The following is a 15,498-nucleotide window of genomic DNA, read 5'->3' as shown; positions in this document are numbered from 1 at the left end:
CAAAAACTAGGCACACTCTTTCTCACATACACCAAACTCCTTCCTAAAAGTAGCAGTTTTGGGTTGGGAAACTGAGCATTCAGATGTAGTAAATGTCAAGATCCATGCTATGTATATACTTGGTCTGTCTTGCACTGTGTATTTCTACCATGCGTCAGCCTTTTTCTGTGCAGAGGCACAATTATTAGATGGTTGAATGGTTGGTTTCAGTAGCTGGTTTCATTGTCATTGTTCAGTGGGTGAACAAGGTTTCTTTACTTCAGGAAGTTCTAGACTTGCTCTAAAACCAGATTATTTCATTGCCTTCTGGTTGTGCCTTGTGGTGTTTTGACTGCAGGGCCAGGACCACTTGTTTTTACAACTCTGCATTGTGTGAAGTACAGCTAATGTAAGATTTTCTTACGGGGAGCAGAAGCATGGGATAGATTTCTAAGAGTAAATGTATCCACTGAGTTTTGGGAGCTCCATTTGAAATATCTTGGATGAGGATGACTTATTTCTTGGATCCCCTTCCTCTGTACTGAGTAGCAGGTTGCAGTTCAGCTCAAGCCAAGCTTCTTAGGCTCAAGCCCTGTTACAGCTGGGCGTGCCCAGCAGTGTTGCAAATGAGCTTCGTTTCGACACTCCTGGGCACTCCCAGCTGTAACAGAGCTGAGTTGAGGCTTCTGAGAAATGAGGTGTGGGCAATGAGCAACTACTTGTTGGGCTCAGTTGACTTCCTGAGCATTGTAGGGAGACATCAGAAAGGGACAAGAGAAGAATCCATGGTTTTGAGAGTAGTATTCAGCTTTGGTAGTCACAAGACCCTTTCTTACATTACACTTTCTGTGTAAAATGAAGAGGAGGTGGCAGAGGCTACAGATAGCAGTTCCTGTCACTGCATCCACACTTGCATCCCAATCAGGTTGAGGTTGTACTCTGACTGTTGGAAGGATGAAGTTGAAGAGGAAGGAGGAGTGTGTAATAATACTGTGTTTGATACGTACATACAAAGGGAGAAATATTCAGGTAACACCTTAATCCCAGGGGTCACCGAGGTTAGAAGGTCTAGAAGGGCATCAACATGATAGAATAATGACTTTTTTTTTTCACCTGCAACCTTTTGTTACATACTTATTGAGGGAGTATTAAATATTTCAGGGACAATTTAGAGAAACAACAAAGTGATGAAATGGATGAGCTATGCTGTCTCATATAATTTATGCTGTCAGGATTTATCGCAGCCTCTCTCATCGCCGTGTTGGAGATTCTCAAAAAGTTTGTGCCAAAAGCACCACATCGCAGTGGGAGTGTGTCCCAAAAGAACTCTGTGACCTAGAAAAGGATCTGAGATTCCTGAGTCCAATCTCTTAATGACAAGAGCGTAGCCTCTTAACCATGCCACAGCAGTTTGCATAGGCAATGTGCCTGTGAATGACTCTGCCGGAGGAAGCCAAGGTGTGCTCCCGCAGGCACTTCCCAGGCAGGCCCCGCAGCAAGCACAGACCGTATCGCGCAACAGCTTTCAATACACGCTGCTCAGAAACTCAGCTGCTGCTAGAGTTATTTTTACTTACCATCAATCACTTCCAACGAAGTGTCACTGTTCTTCCTCTCCTTCAGTAAAGCCTTTTTTAGTGAAAACAACAACCTGGCTTTTCCCTGCTTTATTACTAAGTTTTTTAATTGCTCAGGAATATGCAAAGAAGAGGATTCAGCTTTCGTCTCTCCACTTTGGTTTACAGAAGTTGCCCCATTTGCCTCGTGTTTCTGAACTGCCATGCACTTGCTTTTTCAGGTACTTCGATGTGTTTTTAGTGCTTACAGCAAACACTGCAAATGGTCCTGGTGGGAAAATAAGCTATATAGGCTGTATTTGCCCTTTCCTTTTTAGTGGCATGGGTTGGATAGTTTGGCTGTGTAACAAAATACTAATGTATCTGAAAAATCCAAACATCACTTTGAGTTTTTTACTCCAACACCCTGCATGTTCTGAACAGTAAAAAGATTTACTAGCAGGGTATTGTGGGAGGCTCCCCAGGGTTAGGACAGAGGCATAGGAGACGTGGGATTGTGCATGTGGTGACTGCTTTCTTTCATGTGTTATACTGGTAAGACTACCACAGTTTGCTTCTGGGCTGACTTCACCTAGATAAAAACTTGGAGACAGGGTATCTGAGCTAAAAGTGCAATAAATAACAAACACAGTGAACACAATGCATTTTTATTGATAATAGTAAAGAAATCGATGGCAAGAGTATGCACAGGCTAACAGCAAAGAGAGGGAGAATGTGACTGTGGAATTGGGTGTCCTGGATTTTGGGACAGGCAACAACAAATGTTGTTTGGAAGGTTTGTGTGTTCAGAGATGATGTTATCAAATGTGGCCTAGATGAAATGTAGACTGAGGAGTACTGCAAGACACTGCAGCACTGTATTTATAGTCTATCAATCTGTAAATTTGATAGTGTCTCTGAAGATTGGAATCTTTAAAGTTCATCTCTGAAGTGCCAGAGCACTGCTGGATCCCAGGATTTAAATATCTTTCTCTCTTTGGCTCCTGCCAGATAGTTGTTAGTTTCTGTACCTTTTGCAAGGTATGTGAGACAGCTGGATAGCAGCATCTAGGAGAGAACAAAGCTATTGTATGTGTTGCAAAACAGCAGGGGACTCATGGCCAAGGCCTGCAGAGTTGTCCAAGGGAACAAAGCTCAAAGGGGCACATCTTTTATAGGCAAGCTTCCAAAGACGTGAAGGCTTTGCTGCTTTAAAAGTTGTAGTCAGACTTTTTCTGGGCTGACCAAGAGGAGGTAGGATTATGGGTTGTGGCTAAATGTCACAGTTCAAGTTTCTAGATGGGCTGGAAGAAAGATGAACAAGAGGACATAGTCTCAAGCTGCACCAGGGGAAGTTTAGGCTTGAGGTGAGGAGAAAGTTCTTCACTGAATCGTTTGCCATTGGAATGGGCTGCCCAGGGAGGTGGTGGAGTCACCATCCCTGGAGGTGTTCAAGAGGGGATTGGATGTGGCACTTGGTGCCATGGTCTAGTCATGAGGTCTGTGGTGACAGGTTGGACTTGATGATCTTTGAGGTCTCTTCCAACCTTGGTGATACTGTGATGATGAGCTGATGAGCTCTGTTGCTCGCTTCATTTGATGCACTTTCTTGGATAGGTTGTTGTTTAGTTTAGCTTCCCTAAATACTTGCTTAATAAAAATCTGAAGCTACATGCTTTATAACCTTCCCTTCCCCCCCCCCCCCCCCACCTTGGGTGCTATTGTGGTGTACACAGAATGTGGGTCTTGAAAAATAGGCACTTAATCATTTGACTTCAGCCATGTTTCTGCAGCCAAGCCTTATTCCATCTTTCTCAAAAGGCAAGAGAATTTTTTTTTCTGATACGGAGGCTGCAACACCCTTTATTAGAAATTGCCTTCATAAGCATATTGCAGAGCTGTGAAAAGGCTTCACTTCCATGTTCCAAGTCACAAGTTCTTAAGGTCTTTTGCGTAAGACTCATGGGGATAAACGTGCAAAGCAGGCATAGGTATTTGTGTAGCAGTCCTTTGGGAAGTGAGCAATCTTTTTTCCCAGTAGTACTTCCTGTGTCAGTGTATGTGCTAGAAACTAAGTGCAGCTATCACATGGCATCCCCTGGAGACCCTGTGAGAGTTGTGCTGTGCAGGTCTCCAGTTCTGCCAGCATTCATGAAACTTGTCTAAGGGGTTTCTTGTTTTCTCAGGCTCTCTTCTGAATCCCCTTTGTGCTGCATGTGCTGAGGGCATGTACCCTTGAGCTTGCTAAAGCTCACCTTTTATTTTCTTTTGTGATAATTGTTTTTAGAATAGAATAGAACAGAATAGAGTAGAATAGAATAAACCAGGTTGGAAGAGACCTTCAAAATCATGTCCAACCTATCATCCAACACCACCTAATCAACTAAACCATGCAACCAAGCACCCTATCAAGTCTTCTCCTGAACACCTCCAGTGACGGTGACTCCACCACCTCCTCAGGCAGCCCATTCCAATTTTAGAGATACCTTCCTTAATACCATCAGCAAATGGTATTTTGACTGCATGAAAACTTTATCAAATACAAAAAATGTGTGTCTCCCACACTGAGAAACACCCAGGAACTTTAAAAACTCCTCATGAGAAATGAGAATAGCCATACCCATCCCAAAATAGACAGTGGTTCCCACTGAGCTGGGGTCTGAGAAATGTAGGGCTATGTCCCTGCTTTGCTTTCAGTAGTGGAAACTGGGAGACAGCACACTGCAGATGAGCAAAGAGTAATCTGTAAGAGCTGTAAGGACTCAAGTAGTGAAGTTGAAGATTGGTTTAATTCAGGTAGAGCAAGGATGTAGAAGTGGGTTTCTGTACCCAGACTTCATAGGCAAATCAGCTGTTGGGTCTCTTGGTTGTATTGGATGGCAGTTCTGCCCAGGACCTAGGAATGCTTTTCTACCAGTCTGTTGTGTATTTTCATGTGGAAACTTTTAGTTTTCATTGAAATAGTTCTAATCTTGCAGCTGGAGATGGACCTAGTGATGGATAATTATGAATTCTGTCAGAACACACATACACACACCCCCATTCAAAATATCACAGCTTCTTAGTCCATAATTGTCAGCTGCTAAGAAGAAACTGAGACTTCAGGAGCTGTAACCTTTAATGCATTAAGGTTTGAAAAATGTCTCCATATTCTGAGAGAGTTGGTATCATCGTTTAGTATTAGAGGAATTTTGAAAGTGATTGCACTTGACCTGCTTGAGCTTGTACTGCAGAGTTGTAAGATGAGAATGATATATCACTGTCTTGATGGTCTTTCAATGGACCTTCAGGGATTCTCCTTCACCCAAAACACAGACATGAGAGTGAATGAGCTTGTGGTGGTGTGCACCTCAGAGCTGGTTATGTGCAGCCCTAGCAACTTCCTTCAGTAATTAATTTTGGATGCTGTTAGTAACTAATTTGGAAAAATAACCCCCTCCTCCTCCATTATGTGACAGATGGAAACCAAGAGGTGATTTCTACAAGTTTTCAAAGTGGCCACTGCTTGGGAAAGTGTGATTTGGCCATATATAAGTAAATGTGAAAGTTGAAATGACCACCACCTGCCAGATCTTGGACGAACTCCTGCCTGTTAAGCAGGTGTCATGCAGGTCTCTGTAATGTTCCAAATCTCCGCATTTCCCTTGCCCTTCCTGTCTCCACTTGGGAATCTGTTACCCTGACTGACAAGAGCAGTGTCATGGGTGAGACTCTCCTCCTCTTGCCACTGCCTGCTGTGAAGTATTGAATCAGCTCAGCTGGGAGACCAGCAGCTGCCGAGCTCAGTCTGTTTCCCTGTTAACATGGCTGTGGTGTGGGGGTGTTCTCCTGATTCCCCGATGTGTCACTTCTAGGAGAATGATACTGGATGGCACATTGCTTCTGCAAAATCATCACCTCACAAGTCATTAACACTTACATGGGGTAATTGTTTCCATGGTACTAACATTAGTTGAAACCCTGCAGGTGACTTTAGATCAGAGAGTCCCTTTTCTCCTTTGCCCCAGCACTCTCACTCCCTCCTCCCCCTCCATCAAGCCCAGCCTTCTCTCAGGCACGCTGACTTGTGGAAATGAGCCAACGTTGCAGTGTACCACAAGCAGCTGCTGCTGTAGGGACTGGTGTGGAGAAGGAAATGGGTATGTGTTTCAGCTCTGGCAAGATGAAAAGGACTGAAATTCCTGGGATGATTTTTCTTTAGCAGTACTTTTGCTACATCTCACTTTTTGTGACCCCTGTGCAGTCCTTGGCATAGCGCTGCTTTAGGCAAGACATCAAAACATTAGACTTCCAAATATTCCTGGGATCCTCCTCCTCTTCCTTTTGCATGTGCAGTCATGAGGCAGCCAACACAATGAAGGAGGGGAGAGGAAATCTATTCAGGAATGTGAAGGAAATACTCTGGCAAAAAAAAATACTCTTCCATTTAAGCTGCTCTGTTCTACCTCTGTGGTGTCTGGCTGCTTTCTGTCATCTGGCTGCAAGAAATGTGAAGCAATTCTCTTAACATCTGTCAAAGAAACAGAATGTGGATGCTGGGGAAGGAGTCTTCTGCTCCCACCTCTCACTTCACAGCATATCCCAGCAGAGGGAAAATCTCTAGAGTTATAGAATCATTTCAGTTGGAAATGACCTTTAAGATCATTGAGTCCAACTATTAACCAATAATCAAACCACTTAGAGGTACACTAAGTGGGCAACAAAGTGGGAAGGTGTTCCCAGACCTCTGGAGCTTGGGGGAAAGAAGAGTCTGCTTGTGCAGAGTAGCTGGAAGCAGTGACCTGGGGACCAGCTGAAGTTCTCACCTGTTGAAGGAGAGCCTCCAGGGGTTTGATGCTCAACAAGGCTGGGTGGGAGTCTGGATGGGCTGGGCAAATAACAGATTTGCATAAATAAGGGGAGCCACGGCACAGGAGGGGTTTAGGTTAGAAAGATGAGGCATTTATGTGGTGAGGGAACTTCCTCAAAGGCAGCTTGCATGGTATTTCTTGAAGGTTTCTAAAAGGAACTGGGAAGGACTGATAGGCCATGTTTGAACTGGCAGCTCTCAGTTATGTTCCAAGAAGTGTGTGCTTTCTAGCATCTTGGATACTGAAGAGCATTTAATCAAGTGATGAGTGCTGGAAGGCATTAGCTGCTCCAGCCATGTGCTCAGGAGAAAAGGGCTGGTTTTGACTGCTGGATTCTGGAGCTGTTCTGGTGAAGTAGAGCTGGGTAACTAAGCCAGTGCACTGAGCAAAATGAACCAATGAAAACTGAACATGAAGATTTTTGCAGTTTTACTGCACTGTCCCTTGCTTATGTTGACTCCATCTGTTGAAATCCCCCTCACCCTCCTTTATTTCTTTCCTTTCCTATGTATTAGTTTACTTGACTTTAGAATACATATTAAAAAAACCCAAAGAAGTACCAGGAGCCTTGGGAGAGCAATTTGCTTACCCCCTTAATGGCTTCCTTTGCATTTCTAGCCTCTGCTGAATGTGTGGTTTTGTGTCCATTCACAGTCACACCATTTTCTGTCATGTTTTTGCTGTACACAACAAGCCGTTCCAAGGATCTTCTTGCCTGATGGACCTTTAAATGACCAACCTCTGAGCTATCTACTGAGTTGTGACTTAGAGATCTTTGCTTGAATATGCCAATGGCAGAGCTTGCACAAACCTAAGTGTGAAAACATATATACCAGTGATTTGAAGTACCAGACAAATCTTACAGGTGCCCTTGCTGAAGGCTGTAGGGCTTTGTTTTGATTTTGAAAACCAGGTAATTCTCCACAGGTAACTGCTTTCAGGAGTGACACGATGCTAGCCAGAGTCACTCCACTTAGATTTCCAAGGACTGGGTAGAATCTCAGTATCCTTTTCGTGAGTGACATGAGGTACAGTTGCTGTCAGTGCCACTGGTGTCTGGGATTTAGCAAGTTTCTTAAGGTGATGTTTAAAAGAAGTAGATAAGCCCTGTGGCATGAGAGAAGGAAGATCTGAGAAGTCTTTGTTTATTTCTGAGTTCTTGTACATGGATTATTTGAGGTGGATGGTGCAACAGAAGAGAGAGATGCTGCTTAGCAAGGTAGGTAATGTGACAGCACAAATGTGGGTGTAGAGAAAGGAAATGTGAAAGAAGAGAGGAAGGACAGCAACATATGAGAAAGAATTGGCCTGGAGTGGCATATTGCCAAGCTCTGTATGTGTACATGGATGACAATCTCAAATGCACGGGGAAGGGGAGGGCAAGTCAGCTAAAAAGGAGCTTAGGTTTGTGGGCAGTAGTATGAGAGGATGAAATCTCCATTCTGAATTCTGCTGCCAAATGGTGGGGCTGTGGGGTATACATGCAGCTGTGGAGTATTAGCTCAGGAGGTATTAAGTGTCAAAAAGTGGGGCTGGGATGCAGAGCAGAGTGAGAAGACAGATGCATGGGAAGTGTCTACTGCATGAATTCATCATGAACCCTGAAGAGCCTCCCCCAGTGTACTGGGGACGGATGTCAAAGCCTTCCTGGGAGTTCCTGAGCAATTTATTCTTCACGACTGTAGTTACACATGCAAGAAATACAGAGAAAGCCTGGGAGGCAGCACAGGTTCCTCTTGGAGATACTTGTTAATGAGATTAAACATGTTGCTAACTTTTGCTTTTACCCTGTTCAGTGTTATCACTTCTGTGTTAATTTTGGTACCACTTACTCCATGAAGGGGTACCAGCCTTAGATATTCTCAGTACTTCCTTTTTTCTGGTCTGTACCTTCTGCCACATCATTCCCCAGCAAAGGTGTCTACTCATTGCTAATCCAGGTACCATTGTTCTGCTGTCCCACAACATACAGGTGAGGGGCATGGCTGTTAGCACTGGAAGGAGCATTAAGCACTCTAAGTAATATTGGTGATGTTTGCACTCTCCACTTCTTCCTGTGGAAAATGTGAGGAGAGTGCAATGGCTATTGCTGCTAGAGTAATTAGCTATGTTGGGGGGGGGGTTTGGGGGATTTTCAGTTTTGGTGGTTTTTTGAAGAAAAGCTAAAGTGTAAAACTCTCTAGCAAAAATATCACATCTTTGGAAGGAAGGGTGTTAGGTGTGGTTAAAATGGAACTTAGCTACTGTGGCTACCAATGCTGGGAAGCACGTGAGATGCTTGCATCGTGGCAGACACACATTTCATCTTATTTCACGACCACGTGAGAAGTCATAGTTTGATTTTTGGAGGTGTTGCTGCATCACAGTCACTGCACAGGAGAAAGGCAAAGATATGGAAATAGAGCTGCCAGTTAAAAAGCAAATGGGAGATATTTTTGTGATGGCCATAGTTCCTGTGAACATCTGTGTCTGAGTTTCAGATTGACCCCCAAGACATCTCTGACTTCTGTACAGGTGAGATGTGTCCTTGCTGTGGGAAGAGACTATGGCAGGGTAGCAGCACTGCTGGCCACAGTGTATATCTCAAAGTTGTAAGTGATCTTTTGCTTGCTTTGATTCAAGCATGTAAAAGTGTTAAACACCTAGAAAATCAAGATTAGCGTTTGAATTTGTTTTAGTGTTCTATGAGTAGCTAAAGTCAAAGCAGAGGGAAAATTAGATGGGCTTATGATCTTAGGAGGTGCCAGCCAAGGACTGAGATGTGCAGTCTACTGAAGCCAGGTCACCTGAATCCTTGTTATCAGGTTTTATGAACTCAGAGCTGTCAGGAGTGAAGTTTTGGCAGAATAAGTTTTTTACTGCTTTGGGTTTTTTTTTTCCTTTTCCTTTTTAGAGGCAAACCTCATGTCAGGCACCAGAACGAAGCTAGAAAGTAGAAAGTGTCATCATTTGCAACTGGGATTTTAGATTTCCTCAACCCAGAAATTTAGGCAGTTTAAAAAAGTGGTAGAGCTACAGAATACTGTAATCATCATCCCAATTTATTGGAGACCTTTATACCCTACAAGGGTTTGGAAAATCTGGCATCGTGCTGGTAACCTGAGTACGCCGTATGCAGTATGGTACTGGCACTGAGCTGCCAATTGTCCTGTTCCTTGTATGTGCAATCAAAATCCTGCTCCAAGGAAAGCAATGATGGGTTTGGTGGTGAAGAACATCTCAGCACGGAGCAAAGCCATATCAAGGTCCTACAAAACAAAGACCTGACATGGAAACGTGTGAAGGCAGATGCGGTTTGTCCTGCATTTCTACCTATCCCTGAAGAAAGAGGAGATTTTAAAATGAAAGAGGGAAGACCTCCTGAGCACTTCCCAGTTTTGTTTCATCTCAGATGGTGATAATATGCATATTAAAGAACCAAGAAAAGAAAGGCTGTTTTGTAGCAGGTCTGGGTTTCAGAAAGTGCTTTGTAGCAGATCCCCAGATGCTGACTACTGACTGCAGGCATTGAATGCAGAGCTGGCTAATCAGCAGTGGAAGTTGTCATAAGGAGAAGGCAAAGAGAGGAGCTGATCTCTAGGCCTTCTTGTATAAACAAGCATTTGAGGATGTTCTTGTCTGGTAACAGCATGTTGGTGATTTGTTTTTCTTTTAAAATATAGTTGTGCTGTTTTGAACCAAAGGGAAGCCACATGTAGCTGGTTTGTACCCTGTCACATCCGAGCCCAGCTGGAATCTTAAGGTGGCAGTAAGAATTGCTATTCCACTTGCAGCAGAGCAAACAGTGTTGAAATGCAAAGTAATCTTATGGTTGTAGCCAAACACACAACATACTTTTTACTGAAATCTGTGTATACCCCACAGGACTGAATGTACAGTCACATCCATTCAGCACTGCAGTTCAAACAGATTCACAGACAGAGTATTTATCAGGACAATATTTGTCATGGGCATTTTTTGCTCATTTTTGTGCCAGCCTTTTATGCTAACCTCACATGTGCAGGGGGAATTCCTTTGAAATGTATACTGGCCTACTGCTTTGCCAGTGCAGTTGCATTTGCTCTATCTCCACTAACATTTATGAGTAAAGACAGCTGACCTTTGCAGAGTGAATGGCTAGATGCATGTGTAATTAGAGAATTAATAGTGGTATGTCTAATTAATTTACCTCATGTTGTAGAGTGCCTGGTGGTGATTTGAATACTGCTACAATAAATAAAATCCCAAACCACACCAAAGTTATTTTAGAGAAACCAACCTGATTCACTGCAGGGAAGAGGCTTGGAGCAAAATAGTACTTAGGTGGTGTGTGCTCTGTGGGGGTGGAGAAGCAGGAGTGCTCAGAGAGCTAAATAGTTCAGCAGATTTGATATCCGTCTGGCCTGCAGACTCTTAGCAAAAACTGTTAGCCTGTTTTCTCTTTGTCCATTCTGCTCTTTCTCCTAATTTCCCCTTAAAATGTATACTTAAGAAATTTGAAGCCTTGTGTGTCAGCAGGAGATTGATTTCAGAGTATGACTCTGATACTATATGCATTCAGTCTTCTCTGAGTCCTCTTCATTCTTGCTTATATAGGTAAGATACCAAAGATCTCTTGTAGCTTTAGCTGTTTCATAGGATAAGCTGAGTACATATTGGAAGACTGGAGAGCAGAGATGGCTAGAGAGGGATCCCTCAGTGCAGACAGACCTTAATGCTCAGTAGGCTGAGTGAAAGGATTAGAATCCACAGGCAGGAGTGCTGCAAAATCCTGCTACTTGACTGTTAGTACTGACTGTTATTAACACAGAGAAACTCACCTCGGGGGCTGTCTGGCTACCTGAGCACCGGTAAAGATGCCAGTTAATGCCAACTGTGGTAGCAGCTTGGAAAGCTCTGCAGGAATCAGGATGACAGTTTGTTTCATTGAACCCTCCTAGCAGGTTTAATTTCCAATAGCCTAAGGTGGACTTGAAATAAAAGCAGGAAGGTGAAAACTAAAGTGGTGACCCACCACATGGGCCTGCCTTGGTTTTATAGACTGGTGCTTCATCACTAAATAATTCAAGCAGAAATGTGTGGTATATTTTATTTTAAGAGAAAATTCAGTGCTGCCTTTGAGATTTGCATGTGTGGATTATCCTGCTTGCTGGGCTGCCGTTGCAAGAAGACACATGCTTCTTGTTGCAGCTTGACTGACTGGCAGTGCTGACACGTGAAGAGGAAAACCTTGATCATTTCCATTCCTTTAGCCTTCTGGCACAGAGGATGGCTTTATCCTTTATGAAGGGATCTGGAAACAGATAAAGATTGTTAACATTGAATTAATAGATGTAGTGCAAATGATCAGGATGTAACAAAGACCAAAATGTCTAAAGCCATAGTGATAGCTTCTTTTTTTTTTTTTTTCTTTTCCCCTCTCTTTTTTTTCTGTAGCACAGGGGAAGGAGGAGATGAAAGAAACATTATCCAAGCCTCCTCATGCCATGAACCCCTCCTGAATAGAGAATGACTGGAAGAGCTGCTCTGCAGCAAATGCTGTTAGTTTCTGTGCATCACTGTGAATTCAGATTCCAAGGCTTATTTGTAGGAGTCAGCATTTTTATAACAGCTACACACAAAGAGGAAAGAAAGCAAAAGGAGTTGGAGTTAGACATTTAACCAGTTATACTTGAGCAGAGACTTTTTTTATCCCCCCAGTTAGAAAAGTAATTAGAGCTGTATTCAAGTGCCCATATTCCAGTATTACATGCTCAGGGCTCCTAGGACTGAAAGTTTCCACAGGTCCCATATTTACTAACGGGAAGCCTTCTTGTGAGGAAAATGGTGTACAGATGATAAAACTGATTGTCTGTTGAAAGACAGTTCAGATCCTGAGATCAGTGCAAGTAAAAGATGTGGTCGGGGATCAGATGCTCTTGTAATGTGGCACATGCAGTAGGTGAGAACCGAGCCTGTAACAGTTCTAAGCCAAGCACTGCAACTATTTGCAACTAGGAGAAATTGCTGAAGTTGAAAATAAATAAAAACTTATGTGGGGGTCTTAATCTCCCACCTAGGGAACAGATGGCAGGTGTAATAGTAGGTGTAATAGCAGTTCTGTGTAATGTGCACTAAAGAGAAAGTCACAGAGAAGTCATTGCCTCCTGTCCTTAGCCTGTGCCATACCTGCGCCCATGGATCTCTCTCTCTGTTGCAATCTTGCAGTCCAGAAAATCACTTGCTGCTCCCTGGAGCCCTTAGAAGACCATTTGCTGTATAGATCAGACCATTAAGGTATGAGGGTTCCTGCTACGCTTCCTTGCTTACACAACACTGAATCAATGGAAAAGCAGTTAGAAGATACCGTGTCACTTTCTAGTCTCCCTTTGTTTTGCTATCAAGAAATTCTGCACAGGGAGAATTTGACAGAGCTGGCTTTCCAAGCTGCAGCTTAGGATGTGTTTTGCACTAACATTAGATAGGCCATTACCCCAGACCTTAAAGAGTTCAGGCCTCTGCCCAGGGTGTCCTGGAGTGTCTGCTGGCTTCTGCCTCGTTCCTCGGAAACAGGCTGAGGACACCCTGTGGCATAGCTCTCTTCCCTCTCCAGCTTTTGCAGACACAGAAGAGGTGTGGGAGTCCCTAGAGATTAGGGCTGTAGACCTCTTGCACTTTCTTGCCCTGCATTGCCTCTGTTTTTGGTGATCTCCCTGTGAACAACTGTTAATACTTGCTTCATCTGCTTCTTTTAGTGGGTCTGTAATGTGGATCTCCAGCAAAGATGTGGTTCTCCACTGTGCAGCATCTCTTCCACACACATGGGCCTAACCACACACTTCAGCATCCCCTTCACTGCTATGCAAAGGCTGCTGTGCACCATGCCTTTGAATCATAACAAACTGGGAGATGGTTATGCCTTGTTTTGAAGTGAGGTTGGTTCATGCTCCTGCCCACAGCCCATTGTGACGAGCTGTGACTCAGGTGAACAGTGTGGGAATTCTGGGGGGGTGACGGGAGGTTCCTGGAGCTTGAGGCTGTTTGACAAAGCTGCTCTCTTCTCAAAGCAGCATGGACCAGCATTTCTGGAAAACTTAAACTCTGTGTCTGTTCACAACTCCCTTTGTACGTTTGTAGGATGTCAAAGGGCTCTGGTCACAGTTACTGCAGCACTAGAAGCAGAGTCTGTCTTCTGGCTCAGGTAGATGGCAGGATGTCTGTTTCTGGTTTTGCAAATTTGGTGAGTGTCACCATAGGACCAGAATTTCTGCCATTTAAAATCACCTACATTTTGGAGAAATTGGTGCTTTCAGCCCTGCCTGGCTTTCATTTTACAGGTGTCTGTGTCTCTAAGATGTCTTAAAAGATAGAGTTTTAGACATAAGGAAAAGATTTATTTTTAAGGCTCAGAGAAATCCAAAGGTTAACAGTTGGTTGATGTATCAGATGTTGCTTGGTACATGTCTCTGCTCTTTATTTTTGCATTTCCTTTTCTCTGCTTCTCCAGGTGTCATCTTGACATGAGTATCTTCAGGTTTGGCACCAAGGAGTGTAAGAAACTTGCTTGTAGGGGTAGAGAAAAGAAACTGTGTGTATCAAAACACCTTGTAAAAGCTCTTCAGAGAGTGGGAATGCAGTTCTTTGAAACAGTTTTCATAAGCACTTGCTACAAACATGGAAAAAAAACATCTCTGCAAGCACAAGATGATAGTGCAGTTAACATTAGTAACACAATGGTTATGTGGTACAGAATAGGTGAGAAGGTTTTCGAAGCATCCATCCATTGGTATCCAAGCAGTAATGCTTTTCTAAGTGGCCTGGTTAGTCCTGAGGGTTCTCTGGGCTTTATTGTGGCACATGTAATTTAATGAACTTTTAAAGAGACCTCCAGGCAGCAGCCCAAACTCAGAAGGGCAGAGGGGAAAATGCTGATAGACAGTTCTACTGAGCGAGGACACAGTGGCTGTGAAGGAAAAGCTGCTGAATGGGCTGATGGCTGAAAGGAGTAGAGTGACTGCACTTGGACTCACTAATGGGCTTTTTGTCCAAATTGGAGCCATCTCTCTCTTTAGGAAGTTATTTGTGTTGGAAATCAGGCCATAGCCAGGCTGGGGCAGGAAGGAAGAGGGGGATAGTTGGTGATCTCAAAAGGGCATGCTTTGGGTGCAGAATGACAGCTGTGGAAGAAGTAGGCTGGCTGTGAGGGCATTGAACCCGGCAAGAAAGCTTCTTCAGCTTCTTGTGCTGCTGAAAATCTGGTGTCATGCTGGAGCCTTTGGAGCGGAGCTGAGGAAGCCTGGAGGGTGATCACAGTGATGAGGCTCTGTAACCACTCAGCTAAGAAGCCTGCAGCCCTCCTGAGGTCACTTGTCCCCTCCTGCAACCTCTCTGTGCTTCACAGAAATACAAAAATGTGCACTCAGCAGAGGAGTCCTTGGTCTGTTCCTGTTCCCAGACTGGAAAGTAGTGAAGCCTCTTACCTTCTCTGCAGTGGTTCCCAAGTGCTTCTCCAGCATTTTATAAAGTGTTAGAAGCCTTTTCTGCCATGTTGGTGTGTCTGCTCTGCTGAAAGGAATGGTGAAGCAGTTGCCCCAGTGATGCAAATTGTCTGTATTGGGGTCAATAAAGAAGCCAGGATTTGCACCTAACTTACTGTGCCCTTTAAATCATGTGTTTCCCTGCACTGAGAGGTGCCTGTTACACCACTGTGCCTTAGCCTGGCAATTGGATGGAAAAGTGATCTGATGTTCCTGGGCTGACTCATAGGTCCCTAATGAGAGGTTACACATTAATACTTGTTTGCAGCAATTGTCAATGCAGTTGTGTTTTGACTGGGACCTGATAGCAAACATGAGTGAGGAGAGCTTCAGGCTAAGGCCCAGTAGTGCGGCAGTGATACTTTTTGCCTGTTTGAAAACAGTTCCCTCACAGTTGCTGTACTCCTTTTCCAAGGCAAATAAATCAGAGGTGATTGTTCTTTGCTATGCTTTTTTTTTTTTCTACATTCTGTTTCACTGCATTTAAGTGTGCTTTATATGGCATCAGTTTTGTTGCTGTTCCATCATTACAACAATTATTACTATAGGGCATAAAGTATCAAAGGCAGATCACAGCCATATTGTGTGGGAACTGTATAAATATGCAGTAAAGAGTCT

The 15,498-nt window shown here is 43.7% G+C and overlaps 1 protein-coding gene across 4 annotated transcripts in view; it reads left to right on the top strand.

Moving 5' to 3' along the window:
• Positions 1–15,498, top strand: part of MAPKAPK3 (MAPK activated protein kinase 3) — a 127,627-nt gene that overhangs the window by 96,409 nt on the left and 15,720 nt on the right. The window lies entirely within an intron of this gene.

Source organism: Melanerpes formicivorus, unplaced genomic scaffold (genome assembly GCF_026170545.1).
Source record: "Melanerpes formicivorus ecotype bairdi unplaced genomic scaffold, bMelFor1.0.p_v2 SCAF_38, whole genome shotgun sequence".
NCBI lineage: Eukaryota > Metazoa > Chordata > Aves > Piciformes > Picidae > Melanerpes > Melanerpes formicivorus.
The sequence above is the reverse complement of the archived record's forward strand: the minus strand, read 5'-3'. Positions and strand labels throughout refer to the sequence as shown.